The sequence below is a fragment of the Poecilia formosa genome, unplaced genomic scaffold (genome assembly GCF_000485575.1).
Source record: "Poecilia formosa unplaced genomic scaffold, Poecilia_formosa-5.1.2 Scaffold191, whole genome shotgun sequence".
NCBI classification, from domain to species: domain Eukaryota; kingdom Metazoa; phylum Chordata; class Actinopteri; order Cyprinodontiformes; family Poeciliidae; genus Poecilia; species Poecilia formosa.
The window spans coordinates 1,105,852-1,119,608 of NW_006800130.1; the positions used below are offsets into that span (position 1 = coordinate 1,105,852).

The following is a 13,757-nucleotide window of genomic DNA, read 5'->3' on the forward strand; positions in this document are numbered from 1 at the left end:
CGGGAGGAGGGGGGGGGATTCATTGATTATAGCTGCTTTTGTGGAAGGATTTAAAAACGGCTGTTACACGGGGCTGGCTTTCATGAAGAAAGACATAAATGACTGTGAATTCAACCCCCACCCCTCTACTCTGAGAGAAAAAAGAAAAATTAAGACATCCAACTGAACTTTCAAAATACAAGCTCCCACAGTGTTCAGCAAGAACAACATGCTCCTATTCATTTTTTTTAATGAAAGAAGAAAATGAGGAAAAAAAAAGAAGGGATTTTTTTTGTTGATCCTTATGAAAAAAAATTTAAGTATTAAGTGCATTTAAAATGGAAAAAAAAATTGGGTTAAAAAAAAAGAAAAAAGTTAAGAAAGGGGAAAAAAATTCATTTTCTGAAATGACTTGTCCTGTGTCCATGTATAGCTGTGTTTTTGTACTTTCTTTGTTCCTCCTTTCTGGTTACAAACCGGCCTATGTGATTTCTGTAGTTCAGGTGATGTTATTTTTTAAGACAATGATTTATTTTAAAAATGGTGAAATAATGTAAAGAAATAAATAAAAAAAAACAAACAAAAGGTTCTAAAGAGAATTAAAACCACAGCAATAGGAGAATAGGCTTAATGCTGCAAGCGCACTTATACACTTAGGAAGACCAATACAATGTGGGGCAAAACTAGGGAGGTGTTGAACTTTATGACCCATATTTTCATTATTTTGTGCTATTATGAAGTTACGGGAGCTGTTTTTTTTTTATTATTATTTCTTTTCTTACGAAAGAAATATTGAATCTGCTTGCATGATTCAATCAACCCCCAACCCGCCCCAACTGCCCATTTCATCCAGCTGCAAATATCAGGCATTACTTCTTCAAAAGGAAACTTTTAACATTTATTAAATTTGTTATATTTACAAGTCTCCACGGCCTGCTGCTATAGAGGCAAACCAAGAGCACTGGAGGGCAACAGAAAGCATAACCCGGCTTGTTGTTGAAAAAGAAGTTGGAGAGGTCAAGGGGTCATAAAAGTTTTGAAGCAGGGCCAGAGCGGCGCTTAATAGCAGTATTATTAAAGCCTCCCTGAAATGTCACCCTTTATTCACTTCAAGCATTAAGTGCCTGACAAGAGCATGATGTGATTTCTTATCAAAACCTTGTTAAAAGTAGGCCTACATAATTTTTTGGTTTTGTTTTGTTTTTGTTTTTTTGCTTTTCTTGTTCAGAGGGTGGGAAGGGGGGACGGAAGAAAATTAGATTTCAGTCTAATTTCAGTCGAGTTTCACTTGCAAAACACTGATTTAGAGGCAGTATTCTTGTAAATATAGGTCAGTTCATTTCGACAAGTTTGTTCCTTTATACAAAGTATATGTGATTAAGAAAAAAAATCTGTGGTTGCCATTTTTCTTTCTTTCTCGGTAATACAAACGTCTTCAGAATTGAGTGGCAGGTTTTAGCTGGTAGCACTGAAAGTTCTGTTTTTAATGTATATACATATTACTGCGAAAATGTTTTCTTTTTCATGTATATTTAGACTGTGAATGCATGGCCACAGGTCGCTAACCTATTTTACCTTTGATATATAAATGTAAATGTTTTCTCTATCTCTCTCTCTTATTCTCTCTTTCTTTTTTGACTGTATAGATATAATCTGTGCATTCAGTACACACTAGCCCTTGTATTTAAAGAGACAGAAAAGAGGGGAGAAAAAAAAGGAAAAGGACGTTCATTATTAGGCTACAGACGCAAAACAGGGTGAGCAGATTTGTTTTGTTTTGTTTTACTTTTATTTCTTTTCTTTTTTTTTCCTTTTGAAAAAAGAAAAAAGGAGCAAATATTTTAACTTTACTGTCATTGCTCCTTTGCTCTTTGACAGGTGCCGTGGTGTGCGTGTGTGCGAGAATGTGTGTGCGTAGCTGTGTGTGCGTGTCTGGAAGCTGCGTTTTGTCCTTGTTTTGAAGCTTTTCTTTAACACACACACACACCCACACACACACACACACACACACACATACACACACAGGGAGAAAAAAGAAAAAAAAAAAAAAACAAACACCATGTTGTGGTTGAACTGAAAGGGATTGAACACTGATGTTTGGCTGTTCGTGGCCACATATGGACCAGAGAATGATACATGATTGTAATTATGAACAGTTTAAACTGACCCACGTTTTTATATAAATATATAAAAATATATGACTGCAGGGTATTGATAACGTATAGATACTTTTTTTATGATTATCATTATTATTATTATTATTAATTGCAAGTGATATATGTGAGTGTGCGTGAAAGTTTATAGTTGAACACAATTCTTGTTTGTTTGTGTTAGCTTATTGTAAACAAGCATTCTGCTGTAAATTTGTTCTTGGTATTAAATTATAATTTATGAATTTGAAAACAGAGTTTTTCATGTTTTTTTTCCTTATATATATATATATATATATATATATATATATATATATATATATATATATATATATATATATATATATATATATAGCGTGCGTGATGCGTGTGTGGTCGCCGACGGGAAGGTGGGGTGGGGTTGGGGGGTTGGGGAGGGGGGTGTACTGGAGTCAATTTGCTCTAGCAGGATGTTGCCCTTTTGCCCTGCGAAAGTGATTAATGAATTACAAAATAATTAATCAATCAGGCAAACGGCGGCCAGCTCGGCGCATCCACTTCTTTCCTTTAAGGCGATACAAAAAAAATGTGATCATTGCTTCTGTTTTGTTGGAATAAGACAAGCATGCTTTGTTTGTGTTAAACTTTGGAAAAGGCAACATATCGTAGTAGCACGAGAGACCGCTCAAATACAGAAAACATACCAACTCAGCTTCCCCCAATGTTGTGCTTTATTTTATACACTCGCACCTCTCCGTGTGCAAGTATAAATATTAACAGACTGAATTATGCTGCAGCCAAGCGTCAAAATAAGGGAAGTCATATGAAAGAGTAAAAAAAAAAATAATACGAAATGATATGAATTCCTATACTCAGCTTACTGCGTGCTGTTGCGTTATTGTGGCTTTATTCGCGTCAATCGGAGCTCCTGATCCGTTCAGACACCCTTATTTTTATTTATTTGTGGAATGTTGTGGTTTTCGGTTGCGGTTGTTGCGCTCTAGGCACTCGTGTAACGGTGATGCTCTAACCCTTTGGCCTATATGTAATTATTAGTGGTATTGGCTGAGTTTGGGGAGTTAGGCCTGAAGTTGAATTAAAGAGGTTTAATCAGGATTGGTATTGAAGCCAAGCTTCTGCAGCTGGTGGTGTGTACAGGGTGAGTCCACGCGTGCGGGTTTGTTGGTGGTGATAATGAAGAAAATGACAATCACGATGCGCTGCTGATGGGCTTATTTTTGTTTATTTTTGCTGAGAGCGCTATTCATCCACACCCGCTGTTTTCTCTGTCCATTTCAGCCCAAATGTCCCTGGACAGGGGCGTTGCTAGACACACAGTCGGACTGGGGCACAAGACCCGTTTATAAGTCCAGACTCAAGTAGATATCTTAACACGTTTTATCCACCCAATTGAAATATTCTGGCTATATTGAAACAAAAAAATAGACCTCACATAAAAATACAAGGCAGCAAAACTTTTTTTTTTCTTTTTTTTTTAAATATATGCTTTTATACTGAATTTCTATTCTAGTTCACATTCTTTTTAAGTACATCATCTTTTCTCTCGAACTACGCTCTGACATAGGACAGAAACTTAACGGGTTTGCAAGACTTTTCAGGCAAAACTATCTTATTAAACTTATTAAACTGTCAGTTTCCTCAAAAACATTATCTATCACAAATGTACTGTGGTACGTGATGCTCAAGTAAAACACACAGAATATCTTTTTGATATGTTTAAATTTGCCTCCATCCAATAAAAACTTCAAATTTTATAAAATTGAATTTTCTGATAGTTTTTTTCTACTTAGCACGTACCCCAAGAAAAATATTATTTGGCATCGCCAACGAGCTAATGGGGCAGAACTCATGCAAAGGTGGGCATCACACAGCAACAAGACTGTTAATTGGGGGAAATTGAATTTTCTGATTATTCTTTCTTCAACTTAACTTTGATGGGTTAAACCTAACTGGCTTATCTGCACAGAGAGTACAATGAGCAGTTTTTGTTTTCCTTTAACGCATTTTTAAAAATTTGTTTCTTCAAATAAAAAAAAGAAAACCCAACAAATTAATAAAGTGGAGATTTGGGCATTTTTATATTTGCTGGTTGCAAATTATTATGTTATTTTTATTCATATTTTATCTGGGAGGATTTCTTTTTTTTTTTTTTCTTGCACGTACCCCAAGGAAAAAAAAAGGATATGGCAAACACCTACGAGCTAATAGGGCAGAACTCATGGAAAGGTGGGCATCACACATCTACCAGACCTGTAATTGGGGGCCACAGCAGAAGAGAAAAAGTGAAGAAGCGTCCTGGGGAGATCCGGATTCACTTTCAGATCAGACCAACAACTAAAAAAAAAAAGAAAGAAAGGAAGAAAGAAAAAACAAAAAGGCTGCATAGTGCGTTTTGCTGTGTCTTGACTGATTTCGGCTGACAGACGCTGATTTTATTATACGGGACTCCATCATTTGTTCTTCTGCTCACTTATTAGCGCAGAACCAAAAAACTAACGAGGTGTTACTCGCTGCAACGTCACTTTTATTTACATTCCCGGCTGACGTGAGAACTTGTGACACGCGAGCTGGTACAACCTAAAGGAGAGGGAAGGAAAAGCTGCTGCTTCTGCAGGCTGCAAGTGGGGATGCTGCAGGGGTTTAAACACCCAGGCTGAGAACTTATTTAGAGCTCACGGTCTATTAGCGGGGATATTTGTTTAATAAGATAAGGATATGGTTTGCAAGTCTCTCTCTTTCTCTCTCTCTCTCTCTCTCTCTCTCTCTCTCTCTCTCTCTCTTTTCATGCAGACACCCGAACAGTTAAGCGAGAAAACACACACGCATTATTCTCACCTTGGCACCATCACTATGACAAATTAGCCCATGCAACAAACGCTTTATTGCATATATAGTGTATTGTTTGAGGCAATAAATCCCGTAAGTCAAACGCTTTGCAAGTTGGGACACCTGCTCCTTCTGTTAATGTGCAGAATTTTAAATTATTAGTATTATTATTTTTTGCAGTACCACTTGCCGTAGTAATAATATCACTACACCGCAAGTTTGCTCAAAGCGATAATAAATCATTGATTCTCCTTCCCTTTCCTTCATTCTAAGCTTTCCTTTCCGATCCGTCCCCTACCATTAAAATAAAACACCCTTCACTTCAGCTTTGCTCGCAACGCTTCAGAAATGTAAGAAAATTGTGCCATCTACCCGCTGCGCCTGGAACTGTAGCTTATATCCCAAGACCTCGGAGACCTCAGCTCACTTCTAACGCAGATGGATGAAAAAAAAAAGGATGGTAGCGCCTCCTTGCACGCACGTCCACGAAAGCAGCTGCCGGCTGCTATTAGGCTGTAACTTTACAAGTAATGTGTGTTTTAAGCACCTGTCATCCACTCTACATCCCACTGCGTCTGTCTGTCTCTCTCTGTGTGTGGATATGAATGGAGGAGGGAGCAGGAAATAGGCTGCAGAGGGGAACCCGTGAGTGTTCACATGATCAGAAGGAGCAAGGCTTTAGGAAAATTCAAATACTCTGGATGAATTTGTAATAAAATAAAATAACTGTAGGCAGGAATAAACCTGCATTGTCGCATATTCAACTTAACTCAATGTTATAATTTCGCTCCCCCTAATCCCCTCCCAAAAAGTAAATAAATAAATAAAAAAAAAAATAAAAAAAAAAAAATCAGTAGCATGATGTGATTTTCTTTTATGTCTAGTTTGGAAGTTGTATACTTTTTTTTAAAAATACGCACACAAAGAAATAATCTTTTGTTTTTTCAATATTTCCGGATAAATGGTGATGGACGAACTTATCTGTTCAGCTGCTGTGGAATAGCGTCATTTTGTTAAGTTTTTATGTGAGGTTAAAAAAAAACAGGAAACGACATGACCAAGTTGATTTGAAAATTAAAAATTAAAAAAAAAAAATATTTGAAAAGTCGCGTTTTAAGTTTTATACGATGAGATAAAAAGCGATTAAATTGACGAAGAGCAGAATCAGGAACCCCTGTCCAGCATTCAAACCAAACACACTCACATGACGCAGGGACACAACCAAAAAGCAATACTAGGGGGCGAAAAGATGTGGGGGCCACCATTAGCCAAAAAACGATTGTAACAGAGTTTCAGAAGTTTTATTATGAATTTTGCTGTTAAAGTAGTTTAAAATGTGGGATTTTCCCCCCCCATACCTTCCATGTTACCAAAAACCGTCTGATATGACATCTTAGCTGCCATTATCTTCCTCATCATCATTTCCACCACACACTTAAATTAAGGTAAATGATTTAAAAAAAATACAATTTATTTCGTAATTAGTATATGTACTGTAAATAATTGTTGTTGTCTTGAAAATTAAAGGCTGCATTTACAACGACTTGACTGTCGAAGCAACATACTGTCACTCTAAAGTTTAAGGCTTTTACAGTGAATCTGCCCTATTATCAGCAATTATGCACTGCATAATCTGTTAATATCTTTTTGCTGTAGATTTATTGTGTATTTTAAAATCTGAGATAGTAATTTAAATTACAATATTAATAATTGACAGATAAAAATATGTTGCCAGTACCTAGTATTTGAAGATGTGGGTTGATGTTCTTAAATATATATTCAATGAAATGCCTTTTACTGCAGCCACTTGTAATATTTTTACATTTCCAAAGCAATTTTTGGAATAAAAGCGTCAGACTGTACAGCAGAACCTACAGTAATCATTTGATACAGTAAACAGTCAAGTTTTTATTTTATTTTGACAGCAGGTCTGTAAAATGTTTTATTATTGCTTGTTGTAAAGTAGTTATGCTGTATTTTAAGTTAATAATTACCTCATACTGTAATACTAATAAGACAGGAGCTAAAGGATAATTGCTGACATTGTGTTACTTTTTCTTGATCATTTAACAATTTATAATTTTCTTATATAACAAAAAAAATAAATCTTACTTCTTTGGATCTACACATAACTTAGTGTCCATAGTTCAAACACACGTTTTTGACCTAAGTCTCTCATCATTTAAAAGTGTAGTGCTGGTTGAGGTCGCGCGACAGAGTTGAAATTGAACACCAGGTATGAATAAATAAAGGATAAATTGGCAAATAAATAAATGTAACCCATCAAAGTTTGTATTTTCCTCTCGTAAATTTATCAAAAGTAGATATTCATTAAAAGAAATGACATATATACAAAATTGTCTGAACAGGCTGCGGATGAATATCCAGGGTGATCATTGCGCCCCCTGCTTTTGGATTTGCATGTCTAAACGTTTGGCTTTCTAAGGACGTCTGTTTTCTGGAGGTTTAAGCATTTTTTTTTAGCTTAGAAAAAAAGTTCATAGTGCTTAAACCTCCGAACCTCCAAAATATGTACGGGACATGCTAAATGTCCTGTACATATTTACTCAAAAGCAAAGACGTCAAGCTTGTTAGGACATGTGATCAACTTCAACCAACTTTAAACCACATCTAAGCATAAAGAGATGTCGCTACTTAGATGTTCTTTCTGCATCCCCCTTTCAACCACCTCTCCTCGCTGTTTAGGCACTAAAATCGTGCATTTCCAGTGACTGTTACTCAATGGGTGACTGTTATAATCTGGGATAATAATAAAAATATATTTATAACTGAAAGGCTAAACTTTGAGAGAGAAGCAGACAGAGTGGGTGGGAATCAAATGCTCTATTTTAAGACAGACATGAGGGTATTTTTTTTTTCTTTAATCACTCCATGTGATTTGTCTTAATATCTACGATCACACACGGAGGGGAAGATGGAGATGAGTGGTTGGAGAGACCGCAGACACTGTCCTGGATATTAGACCCCCCCCCACACACACACACCTTATCCGCCTCCCCTCCTCAAGGCTCCCAAAACCCTGACGCATTACTTAATGTGCATTTATTTTGTATCGATTCTGATACACTTTATTAAGATGAACCACACAGGCGTATTTAACCACACGAATATTTAAAGGTGCGCCACTTTAAAGCCGTTTGGCGCAGGGGGAAGGCTCACCTGCCTCCGTGTGTGAATGTTAAGCTGAAGTGGCTGCATGTTTATTGGTGCACGCGCATGTAAAACATCTCGCTTCTTTTTAATGTCTCCCACAAATGATGATTATGGATGGAGATGGGGGTGATGATGTGTCATGATGTGGGAAAAGGATGGACATCATCAGCAAGGTCTGAGTTAAAATAACACATAAGGAAATATCTGTTTAATCAATTCTGCATTAATTACATGGGCAGGCAGGGCAAATCTCCCCCTATGCGTCTCTGTGGCGATGAGGGAAGATGCCCGGTTTCCTCCCTTAAAACGCAGCACAGCGCGCGCGTTTGTGTGTGTGTGTGTGTGTGTGTGTGTGTGCGCGCGCGCGAGCGCGTGCGTGTGTCTGTGTGGGTGCGTTTGTCTCATTTTTGCCGAAAGTTCCAAAAGGCTCACTTGGCAGCGCTCTCTCAAACTGTGAAATTAATTTGGCAAAATGCTAGTCGATGTTGCTGGTGATGGTGGTAGACTGAAGGTGCGTTAACAATAAAACTCACACCCTGCGCGTTATTTCTCCTCCATTCTTTATCATCTTCCTCATCTTCGTCGCCATTCTCGCTGCCATTATCTTCCTCATCATCATTTCCATCACACAATGATCCGCAGCCTACATGTGCTCCCAAGTTTCCACAGGTAAAAAACAAACAAACAAACAAAACAAAACAAAACAACAACAATAAAAAAAACAACTTAAAAACAAAAAAAAAAAAACTTGACAAATCATGTTAATTGTGTTTCAGTACATTTCACAAAGTTTTTGTTTTGGGCATTTTGTAAACACTTTGTAATATGAAAACACCTTCTGTTTCTACAGATGAACACAACTAAGGTCTGCATTTTGTTAAACATCAGTACTTGCTCTCATTTAAATGGCCTTTGAGTCTTAAATATACGGCCCAGTCAGTGGCTAATTTCTTTTCCCTAACAAATGTCCAGTGACCATCTAAACACAGCTAGGTAATACATATGTTTTCCCACTACGGGACTTCAAAATTGAAAGTTTTTTTTCAAGCCACATTAAAGAAACGAAAACAGCATTTGATTTTTGTGCATTTGGATCAATGACATTAGAAGAGGTGCAAATGTTTTACAGATCACATGTTTTAAGGGGAAATTTGATTAAAAACTTACTTGCAAAATAAAGTAAAAACCAGCAGCTTACTTAAAATAACAGTTTATTACTTAGTACCTTTTGTGATGTCACCAAACGCATGTCAACCTGGCTGATGTGTTTTGTGGAATAAAAATGTTTAATTGTGATTAAATAAGGACTTTCAAAAATAAATGAATAAATAAATAATTAAATTTCTTAACAAATCAACCGGGTTGCAGCAACTGTATGTAAAGTGAGTTTGGTTGGTTTAAAAAGTCCATCGTGTAGCTTTAATGCAGACGTTTTGTAGAGTTTTGTTCAATTTATTTTTAACAGAGTATTTGCCTATATCTCCTGTCATGTTCGGTTCACTTAAACCACATACCATAAAGACAATAAGTGTTTGAACAGCTTCTCTCCTGCCGCATACAGACTGGAGTCTTTCACCTCCAATTCGCAGCTCCCTCAGACCTTTCTCATGTGAAGAACACGCCGAACAGATATCCTTTGCAGAACCCCCGCATTCCCGCTTGAAATTGCCACAGATACCCCACATCTGACATTTTCTATTGTTTGATGAGTTTTTTTTTTTTTTTTTGCCTTCGTGCAACAGTGTCTATGTCCAGGAGATGAGCGGAGATCAGCGGGGAGCTTGAAACCCACCCGGGAGCATGCATCTACAAATGCATGCATGCTGTAAATGTGCAACCAGAACCCCGAACGCGACCTTCAAGAGAAATTAATTTTTATTTCACCCCCTCCTCAGTGACCCCGCAGCGTCCCAGGACCTCACTTTGGGAACCGGTGAAGCCTATATGTCGGACTGTGATCATGGGGTTGAATTAGATTACAGGGAAATTACCCTCCTCCCTTCCACCCCTACCCCCACAACCCCACTCCGCTCCCCGTCCTCCCCATCCTCTCTGACTGACCCCTGCAGGTCCCGGGACCCGCGGCTCCGGGGACTCAAGCCAGCCCCCCCACACCCCGAACTAATGAACAGCCATAACACGTAAGAAGTGGTGGCCGCCAAAAGACAGCGGCGTGCGGGCTGCTGTCAGAGCTGGCTGTGCGCAGAGAAATCGCTCAACCCTGTGAGAGGACAAATCTTCACGGAGGGTCTCCGCAAAGAGAGAGAGAAAGAGAGACAGAGATAGATAGGATGGGTGGGGGCGGAGGGGTGTGTAGAGATGTGGGGAGCGAAAAGGAAATCGATGTGGAGGAGCTACCGCCTGCTGCAGCGAGATGGCGCTGTTCTGCATGTTTCACCGGAGCGGCGCTTTCACCGTTTCTTCCTTTCGTCTCCATCTGGATTTCCGCTTCTTATTCTTTTTTTTTCCTTTTTCAAAGAAAATATTTTCAATTGGAGTTTTTCTTTTAATTAATACATTACTAGGAGATAGTTTGATTTTGGAATTCCAGACACTTTAATATGTTTTTAAAGCATACAAGAAAAAAAAAAATAATAAATGACTGGAATTTAAACATCGACCATGAAGTGAAAGGTGCAAATATTTGTTTAGCTCTAAAAGATAAACGGAGCGCAATTATCTTCAAATATTTCGTTTTGTTTCGTTTTTTCTTCCTTCCTTTCTTTCTTCTTTTCTTTCCTATATTCTTTCATCTTCTTTAGTTTTTCTTTTCTTTCTTTCTTTGTTTCTCTTTTACTTTCCTTCTCTTTCTTTTTGTCTTTCTTTCAAAATAGTAATTTATCGAGCTTTATTACGACTTTAGAGTAGACTTTAGATTAAAAAAACAAAACATTTTTACTTCTAATTTATCTTTTGAATTTCGATCATGAAATCCTAAATTATCATTACTGTAGCAATTCTCCTGCAAAACTTCCGCACTGTCCGGGCAAGCATTTAAAGAAACCAACAGAATTAAATATGATCCAATAAGTAGACTTTACCTCTAAATATGACATTAGTTTTCTTGTAAATATGTAAATGTTCTTTTCATCCCTCTAGCATATATTTTTCTTTTCTTTATTTTTTATTAAAATTGTTCCTACGCTGGATCTTCTAAAGCTCTTTCTGTACTTAACATAAAATAAGCATATTTGGTCTAACAATAAACTAAAATAAATAACCAATTGCAAGATTAAAACTCCTATCATAAAAATAAACGATAAAGAGGGTAAATTTGATTCAATTTGAAATCAAATCAAATTTGAGGTACGTATTGAAAAATGTGTTTCAGTACCAAAATTGCACAAGTTTTAAACTAAAAGGCTCACTAAAATCAAATTACTTCCAAATGACTTCAAATTTGTTTGCCATGTATGTTTCTTATGGGAGATTTGAAAGAAGAAGCAGTTTGAATGGAGACATTTTATGACGCACAATGTTTTGGACTGAGCGATCAAACTCCCTGCAGCCTTGGTCAGTCCTCTGAACTTTACCACTATATGTAAACAAGTTGTCAGAGAATAATCTTCTCTGTTCCCCCTTTTTTCCCTCTTTTTTTATTGGAATGAAAATTCAATCTTCCAAGATCAGATTAGACTACTTTTTTTCCCCCTACTTCTTCTCTCCTCTCTCCCGGTTCCTTGTCATCGCTGGGGCTGGACTTTGGTGGACAATAATGCGGCAATTGTCGATGCTTTGTGACCCATAAAATTTGAGGGTGGCTATTCTGGCTTTAGTATGTAATTATGCAAAACACTTTGCATAAAGACTTGCCATCCGATCTAATGATAGAGTCTGCGGTCTCATTTTTTGCAGCGAGGGGAGGCACCGTGCAAGCAAAAGCCCCTGCAACTCTGAGCAGATCGGCGGAAAAAAGCAGCTACAATCAAAAAGAAAAGTGCACGAATAAGAACAGGTGCCATTATGCAGGTAATTTTGTTATGATGATGGAGTGTATTTAAATCTAACCGCTGTTTGCCCAGCTCATGCATTAAGACATATTTGCAGAATAATTTTAGATGTTGTCCCTTCAATAAACAATATTTTGTGTAAGGCTTCAGAGTTTTTTTAATGTAATAAGAATTTTGATTTGGCTTAATTGTTTTAAGGTAAAAGAAAGGCTGTTTCTGAAAATTCGAAAGAAAATAAACGAATTGACCTCATTCGGATTTTCGTGTAATCAGACAATTTGTTAATGTATGAACACGTATTTCACTAAAACGTTGTTTAATTCCCTAAACATGCAAAAACATAAAAATGAATAAATCTCCATATGTGTCCTATTTGCTGTTGTTTAGTAAAATTTTTCGTGATGATTAATAAAATGCAATACATATCTTGCTTTTGAGGTGTGCAATACATTGGATTTTTTTTTTTACTTTCTATGTGTGTATGGGTGTGTGTGTGTGTGTGTGTGCATGCACATAATAAACACTTGTGCTGTCTGACAGAGGTGCGAATCTGAGAGCTTTTCCACCAAATGAAGTGCCAGCAGAAAGAGAAATAAAGAGATCTGCAGCTGTCAGGGGTCAGGCAGGGAGAGATTGCTTCTAGAGATCTTTTGAAAAAAATCACACGTTTGAAGGCTTAGAGCTTTGCTGTCTCCGCATTTCAAGCTCAGATCAGTGGAATCAGGGGAGGAAAAAAAAAAGGAAGAACATGGGTTGGAGAATTCTGATGCTGGGATGGACACGGGAACAGTGCTGTTTGGAGGTCTGTTTTATGTACCTGATCCTTTAGAGAGGGGAAGAAAGACAAGCCGAGTATTTTGTTCTGTGTGTTGGAACAACCGTGTCTCTAATGTGTGTAAAAAAGAATTGTGTGTGCAGAAATCTGCTCTGCTGCCGCCTCAAATTTGAAGCGAGTCTCGACAGAAGATCGAAGAGAAGCAACTTTGGACCCTTAAGTGTTTCGCAATTTCTGTTTTTGCGTTATGGAATAATAATAATAATAATAATTAATTAATAATAATAATAATAATAATAATAGTTTTTGTTCTTTTGCCATTCTGAATTTGATCTCTGTTAAGTAATGGAAATGTAAATAAATAACTTCAGAATTAGTTGAAATGCGGAACTCTGAATCCAACTTTATTTTGTTGAGATGAGGAGCGACTTCTGGTCCTTTTGTGGTTCATGATCGAAACAGAACCGCAGTTTGGTCGATAATATAGAGGGGACACACTTGGTGACGTTTTGACAAATGATCGAACATTTAATCGTGTATTTCAACATTCAAGACAATTTAATTAGCCAGTATGATCATAAATCTTAAGGAAATATTGGTAAGTATCGGGTGTCATAAAAAAAAAACTGTTTGTTGATATTTCCTGCTTTGAAGAAACTTCATGAAAAGAATGCATAGTTGTAGGTATAGATTTTAAATGGAAGACTGTCTCGATGTGAAGTCTGGAAATGATGATGTTTGGGAGTTTCATTAGAAACGACAAAGAAATCAAATCTTAAATGTATAAAATGCATTTTTCATTCTGCTGGTGTGCAAAATAAATCTTCATCTTAGACAGTTGGTGTCTTGTCTTACTTTTTAAAAACGCAGTCAAGCACACAGATGTACAAAAGAGTAATGCAT

General features: G+C 37.1%; 2 long non-coding RNA genes across 2 annotated transcripts; one reads left to right on the forward strand and one right to left on the reverse strand.

Moving 5' to 3' along the window:
• Positions 1 to 5,890: 5,890 nt before the first annotated feature.
• LOC107837944 (uncharacterized) lies at positions 5,891 to 10,895 on the reverse strand. Its single transcript, XR_001663996.1, has 2 exons — positions 6,384 to 10,895; positions 5,891 to 6,352 (listed from the first exon to the last, which is right to left on the reverse strand). It is a non-coding gene; the product is annotated as an uncharacterized LOC107837944 (long non-coding RNA).
• Positions 10,887 to 13,471, forward strand: LOC107837943 (uncharacterized). The gene is made up of 2 exons (XR_001663995.1): positions 10,887 to 11,904; positions 11,985 to 13,471. It is a non-coding gene; the product is annotated as an uncharacterized LOC107837943 (long non-coding RNA).
• Positions 13,472 to 13,757: the final 286 nt, after the last annotated feature.